The 7,205-nt window shown below is 38.7% G+C and overlaps 1 pseudogene; it reads left to right on the top strand.

Moving 5' to 3' along the window:
* Positions 1-535: 535 nt before the first annotated feature.
* Positions 536-7,205, top strand: part of LOC123460704 — an 84,127-nt pseudogene continuing 77,457 nt past the window's right edge.

The following is a 7,205-nucleotide window of genomic DNA, read 5'->3' as shown; positions in this document are numbered from 1 at the left end:
AATCTTCTTCCATCATCTTCTACAGGCAGGGAACTCTTTAGAACTTCTAGCTTTATAGCTATAGGCTCCAATTTAAAAAAAAAATCCAAGTATTTTAGTTTCCTTTGTTCAAATAATTTATATGGTACCATCTATCTATCTATCTATCTATCTATCTATCTATCTATCTATCTATCTATCTATCTATGGAATTTGAAGGACTATTAGAGAAAGTATAGTATGAAAGCTCTATTCTTTTCCTACTCTATCATCCATTTCATTCCACAGATGAGACCTAGACTCAGGAAGGTCAGTCTGTGCTCATATAGTTAAAGGAAATACTACATGTCAAAATTCTAGGGTCTTGGATTTCTATACATTTACTCTACAAATTTAAATGATAATATAAAATGAATTGAAAGTTAAGGTAGGCAAGTTTCAGCATGCTTTAAGGAATTGTTTTGTGTTCATGATGCATGAATATCAATCCCATGTTTGTAAGAATACTGTTTATACCTTGACTATAATATTAATGGAGGCAATAACAATGCTAATCATGTCATTGAAAGCAGAGCACAGAATATTGAAAGCAATTCAGTATCACTACACAGATATTCCTCTGAAATGGAAAACAGGTATCCCAGAGGTGACTGAATCACTCACATGGGCTCAATACTATGAGTAATTAATCTTTTCTAATTGTAGGCATAATATTTTCAGAACTGCGTTATGAATATGGCTCAGATTGTCTATGCTAAGTTTGCCACAAAAGAAAGAGGAGGAGGGTTGGAGAGATGGCTTAAATGCTTGCTTATGAAGCCTAAGCGAGACTTGATTTCCCCGGACCCATGTTAGCCACATGCACAAGGGGTGCACACGTCTGGAGTTCATTTGCAGTGACTGGATGCCCTGGTGCACCCATTCTCTCTCTCTCTCTCTCTCTCTCTCTCTCTCTCTGCCTCTTCCTCTCTGTGTCTGTCACTCTCAAATAAATAAATAAAATAACAAAAAAGGGCTGGAGAGATGGCTTAGTGGTTAAGCACTTGCCTGTGAAGCCTAAGGAGGTTGAGGCTCGATTCCCCAAGACCCACGTTAGCCAGATGCACAAGGGGGCGCATGCGTCTGGAGTTCATTTGCAGTGGCTGGAGGCCCTGGCGTGCCCATTCTCTCTCTCTCTCTCTCTCTCTCTCTCTCTCTCTCTCTCTCTGCCTCTCTCTCTGTCTGTTGCTCTCAAATAAATAAATAAAAAATAAAAAATAAATAACAAAAAAAATTAAAAATAAAAGAAGGGGAAATTTCTTTTAAAAAATTTAAAGAATATGATTTTAGCTCTATTAATGATTTCATGTAATTAGTTTTCCTTTTCTGTTTGTTAACTGTACCAACTGTCAACCGGGGTAGGTATTTGGCTCTTTGTCTGTAAATTGTTTGTTCCTATGAAACTAGCAGGTTGGAAGACCAGCCAGGTTTTATTTTTAAAAGGAAGATATGCTAGCAGAGGTCTTTTTGCTACATTCACAGTTTGCAAATTATAAATAGCATATAGATGTGTTCTCACAAGTTCATCTTATCAAGATCAATAAGGAACTTCCTAATCTTTATCCAAAGGTGACTTGAGCCTGGATTTCTTTTCTTCCCTGGATATAACATGGCTCTAGGGGAGAAATGCAAATGATGTGAGCAGCACAGCCAGAGTGAAGATTCCTTTGGAGTGCACACACACATTCACAGGAATGTTTTGGAAGAAAACTTCCAAGTCCATCAAAACGTTTCTACCAAGCTTCTGGTTATTCTTTCTAGCAGAAGGGTAAAAGACCCTCTAACACTCACACGTAAGACTTCTTTCTCCTTGTACCAGGTTCTTGTCCATAGGGGCAGAAACCCATTAATACGAGCATTTTTGTTTCAGTATTCTGTAAACTGCAGTTTAGAAATATAAAGGATTTTGGACTCAAGAAGACAACCTCATCTCCTTACTCAAATAGGAGGGTAAGCGTAGGTGTTTGCTGTGCAATAGCATGACAAGCTACACATACCTTTCTGAGGCGAGGACTGCGTGTAATGGGGTGTGTCCCAGAGGAAGTCAATGCTCAGGGCTTTAGTGTGTGTGTGTGTGTGTGTGTGTGTGTGTGTGTGTGTGTGTGTGTGCGCATGCGCGCGCACACACACGTGCTATTTGGTTTAATTATACCCATGCTACTAACTTTGTCTTTATCACTACTCCTATTCTTTTTAATATCCCCTTCCCTTGGCCAAGCATAGAGAAAAAAAATGACTTATTATTTAAATCCCTTCTAATTTATGATGCCCTATTAGTTCGTGAAGACAAGGACTCCAATACGAAAGGGGAACAAGAGATTTAGCCCACTTCCAACTCAGGGTAATGAAGCTTCTTCAAGGTTAAGATTTTTAGACACCTTGCTTGTTTGTACGAGGAAAAGTGTAAAACAGGGCATAAGGGGAGGAGTGGGGGCCAGGAGCAGGATCAGAGGAACAAGACTGACAGTGCATATGCCTCTGTTCAGTTTTAAATTGGTAAGTGGAATGACAGATTATACGTTGACATGCTGAGAACAGCAACTGTCAAAACTGTCAGTCAGCATCAGATTGATTCCTTTCAATTACTTCTTGAACCAAGAAGTTAAGAGATGAAAAAGATCTATAAGACCCTCTAAATTTCTTTGTTAAAAATATATGTCTAAAGGCCAAAAAACCATTCATAATTTTGTACTGTCAGAAAATATGTGGAAGACTAACCTCAATGTATTTATTCAATTATTTCATTCATTTATACAGGAGTCTTCCATTCCACCCCCACTTTCTCTGTACCAGCCCAGATTCTATGTTCTTAAGAATTTGCAACAAGTACTAAAGTTTGATGGTTCAATATTGGTACGATTCAATCCCTATCTTTTTTTTTTTTTTTTTTTTTTGGTTTTTCGAGGTAGGGTCTCACTCTGGTCCAGGCTGACCTGGAATTAACTCTGTCATCTCAGGGTGACCTTGAACTCATGGCAATCCTCCTACCTCTGCCTCCCAAATGCTGGGATTAAAGGCGTGCTCCACCACGCCCGGCTCAATCCCTATCTTTAAAGGGCCCACTGTCCTTTCAAGGAGTCACCTTTACAGACAGTGATGGAAAACAGCTGCACTCAGCTTGATGCAGTTCCTCAAAGGTATGGACTAAGGACTGATGTTAGTAAAAAGAGGTGATCACATCTCCTCACAGTATTGAAAATGGACACCATTCTGAGAAGTTAAAGCTAATGACCCGAGTCTCCAGGAAAAGGAAGAACTACTTCTCACATACCCAGAACCTTCTCATTACTGTCTAGCCCAAGGCCCAGAATAAGCAGTGTCTTGCTTATGTATGGTCCCAGATATTCTTGCAGAATGGATTGCTAATTTAGGTATAGACCAGCTATATCACAATCACCAGAAAAACTTTCAGGAATACACACTTCAGACTTACATGTTGTGTTTCAGGAAATCCAGAGGGAATTGTAATAAACTTCATAAAGTGATTCTGATGTGTGATCAGTATTGAAAATCACTTTCAGACAGGTGCTTTCTGAATGGAATTCTCAACAGAATCAGAATCAGGCACTATCACTGTCACCTAGAAATTTGTCAGAAAAACGTATTTTTTCACAGATTCATTGAATTAACCTGGATCGTAAGAGTTTCCCCGCCCCCAAGTGATGTTCTTTAGGTTAAAGACTAGAAGGCAGTCTTTTATGAGGCACCTGGCCAGTTAACCAGATGGCATAACCACATGGGGCCTTATAGGAGTGTTTAGATGGACTGCATATAGACATATGGGCAGCATCAGGAGGATAGGCAGGGAATGAGGGATAATCATTAGCAACATTTGAAGTGGTCACTACCAGAGGACCAAAGTGGCACTGGGAAGTAAAAGCTTGACAGTATCCTCATGAGAAAATTACAGTTTGAAAGAGAGGTCATGTAACAGGACTCTTAGCCTCATGGATAGAAGAGGCAGAGGGAGAGCAAATGTGCAACATATCCTTTTCTCCCACATTCCTATATCATACCCTCCCATCTTTTGCATTCTCTCCACCTACCTGCATTGTTCATTTTTCAAACTCATTCAAAAATGGAAGCTCAGATATCTAAGTAATATACTCAGGTAAATCAACTTCCAGGGCACAAAATATGCAGAAAAGTGCAAAGAACTGATTCTGGACGGGGTAGAAAGCAATATGTAAGAAGCATTTGAACATGCTTCACCAAATTTTCTGTTTTAAATTTCATTTATTGCTTATTTATTTGTGTGTGTGTGTGTGTGTGTGTGTGTGTGTGTGTGGAGAGAGAGAGAGAGAGAGAGAGAGAGAGAGAGAGAGAGAGAGAGAATGAAAGAGGGACTGAATCCCAGCTGACAGGCATTGTAAATAAGCATCTTTGACCATTTTGCCATCCTCCCAGTGGTCCCCCTTTTAACATTTTGCCACCTCCATTATGCCTGTCTCCCTTAAGAAACTATTTCTGAAAGAATTCCAAGATTTTATTCTAGTCATTTATACCAATTGTTACTTGTTCTGCTCTGTCTAAATGGATAGAGATCTGTCTGCTGGACTGCTTTTTGTAGAGACCCACTTGGTTCTACTAGTGGCTCACAGCTTGAAAGGAGAGAGAGAGAGAGAGAGAGAGAGAGAGAGGGAAATGAATCAGCAGACACAGAACTCAGGGTTATTTCTCCATTAATTTAATGACTCTGTTCCTACCTGTGCCTTGCAGCCCTGTCATAAAATTGAGGTATGATATTAGTCCCAGTTTTCTACTTATCCAGAATATTTTAATGGTATATTAAATAATGCAAATCAAACATTTTATAGTTCTGCAAAAATCAAGACATAGTTTGGAAACATTCCAAGATCTGGGTCTTGCTGTGAGTTGTTTAAAGTCCCTGCATTTCTGTAGAGATATAAGGCTGGAGTTCTATTATAATGGGAAGAATGGTAAATAGTATGATGAGCAGAGTAACCACATATGAAGCTGTAAACATGGAAGAAAATGTGCAAAGAAAGGAAAGTTGTATTTCACGTTTTATTTGGTGCACACATTCTTTACCATCTCACACCATGAATCCAGAGTTTCTATACACCTTAATTTACCTGCAGTTTCTAGGCCACTAAAGAAGACCCTTACTTTCTTCTAGTTCAGCTGAAGAGCTTCAGAAACACAGTTCTCATGCCCCACCCTTAGTATTCCTTAATATTCCGCAGGCACTTAGTGGGGTCAAACAGAGAATTCTCATATTTAACAGGGTGCTGGAGCTATTGCTGCTTCTATTGGCTTGAGAACCAAGCTTTAAGAGCCCTTTTTAGTCCACCCTCTACATCTTAAAGATAAGGTCATTGAAACTCAGATAATAGTGAAAGCTACCTAAGAACACAGGTTGATGAACAAGATCTCAGTCTTCCTTTTCTCATCACAGATCTATGTGGCTCTTTGGAATGGCCACTTTGTTTGACTTACTTTGATGCTAGTTTTAATGTCACCAGCAGTACCAGGGTATTGCCTTTCCCTTCCTTCCACACTCAAATAAACATAAGCTAAAAAAACATGGCCTCAACATGTTTCCCCTGACTGTTCTGTCCACATCTCAGTAAGCAATCCTCACCTAAAGGGCCAAATCTAAAAGCAATTTTATTTTTATCCAACCTTCACAAAAGACAAGAACGGCTTACTTAATTTCCTCCCATCCAATGGCGGATGTCTGCACACAGATTAGAAACTTTGAGAAGTTCATTTCATCTCCCTGTGTTTCTATTCTCTCCATCTGTAAAACGGGGTCAGCTGTATTGTGCCTCATGTGCAAATCTGTGTGCAGTGAGGTTTAGCGGGTGAGGGATGGCAAAGCATGCTGCAGATGGCTGTGTGACAGAGGAAGGCTTAATATCAAAGGGAGGTGTCATTTCCCTTCACTCTGCATCTGTAGTTTGTAAAACAAATGCTTCTAAATTCACAGTATTTTTCTCACATGTACTATTTTTTTCCAGGGTGATATTTTCTCAAAGACTCATGCTGACTTAAGCTTCTGGAACCTTGTGGGTGGATCTGCTAAATTAAAGACTTGTATTTAAATTTTCTGCATAACACTGGTGGGTTGAATTCATCAAAGTGACTGAGGGAAACAGAGAAGATTTTTAGTCCCTAGAGGCAGGAGTGGCACTCTGTGGGTTAGGGGCCAAGGATCTTAAATTTGAAACTATTTCTTTTTCTTAAAAATTATTATTTTTATTATTTATTTATTTTATTAGAGAGAAAGAGAAAGAGAGAGAGAGAGAAGAAGAGAGAGAGAAAAAGAGAGAGAGAGAAGATGGGCACACCATGGCCTCTAGCCAAGGCAAATGAACTCCAGATGTGTGTGCCACCTTGTGCATCAGGTTTATGTGGTTACTGGGGAATTGAACTTGGGTCCTTAGGAACTGCAGGCAAGCCCCTTAACTGCTAAGCTCTCTCTCCAGCCTGAAGCCATTTCTTTACCAAAATGGATTAATAGCAGTTGTCACTGACATCCCCACCCACAAAAAAGCACCTTAAGCTAAGTAAAATGTAGTTAACTAGACGATTGTGTATAAATAGGTAAATACATAGGTGAAAACGATATGAACATATGTATGTATATATGTAAGTACATATACATAATATATATGAAAACAGTATCTTTTAGAAATAATTTATTTTAAAAACACACTACATTTAGTTTATGTTGAGCTGAACTTCAATTCTGGCTCTATTACCTTACATGTCATATTGAACGTGAATCTGAACTTCTGTCTACTCATTTAGGAAATAAGCTGATAACATTTCTACTTCCTACTGCTGAAGTCTCTCTTGAGGATGGGAATGGGATAATGGAAACAATTGGTCTCTGTAATGTACCAGCCATATGTAAGTTCTTTTGATTGGTTTCCAGCAATTTTTCCATTTTTTAATAAGAAAACTCATTTTCATATTTTAATACACTGTTAGCACATGCTTAAACTTCCTTTATAATAATAAAGAAAGATGACTGGAACTAAGAAGTAAACTAAACTACAACAAGGACATAAATCTGTGCATATACATATATGAATATATATGTATGTTTGTATATTTATATATATGTATGATTCTGGTTCAAATATAATCACTAGGGATGGAGAGAAGGCTTAGTGGTTAAGGCACTTTCCTGCAAAGGCAAAGAACCCAATTTTGAT

Source organism: Jaculus jaculus, chromosome 5 (genome assembly GCF_020740685.1).
Source record: "Jaculus jaculus isolate mJacJac1 chromosome 5, mJacJac1.mat.Y.cur, whole genome shotgun sequence".
Lineage (NCBI taxonomy): Eukaryota > Metazoa > Chordata > Mammalia > Rodentia > Dipodidae > Jaculus > Jaculus jaculus.
The sequence above is the reverse complement of the archived record's forward strand: the minus strand, read 5'-3'. Positions and strand labels throughout refer to the sequence as shown.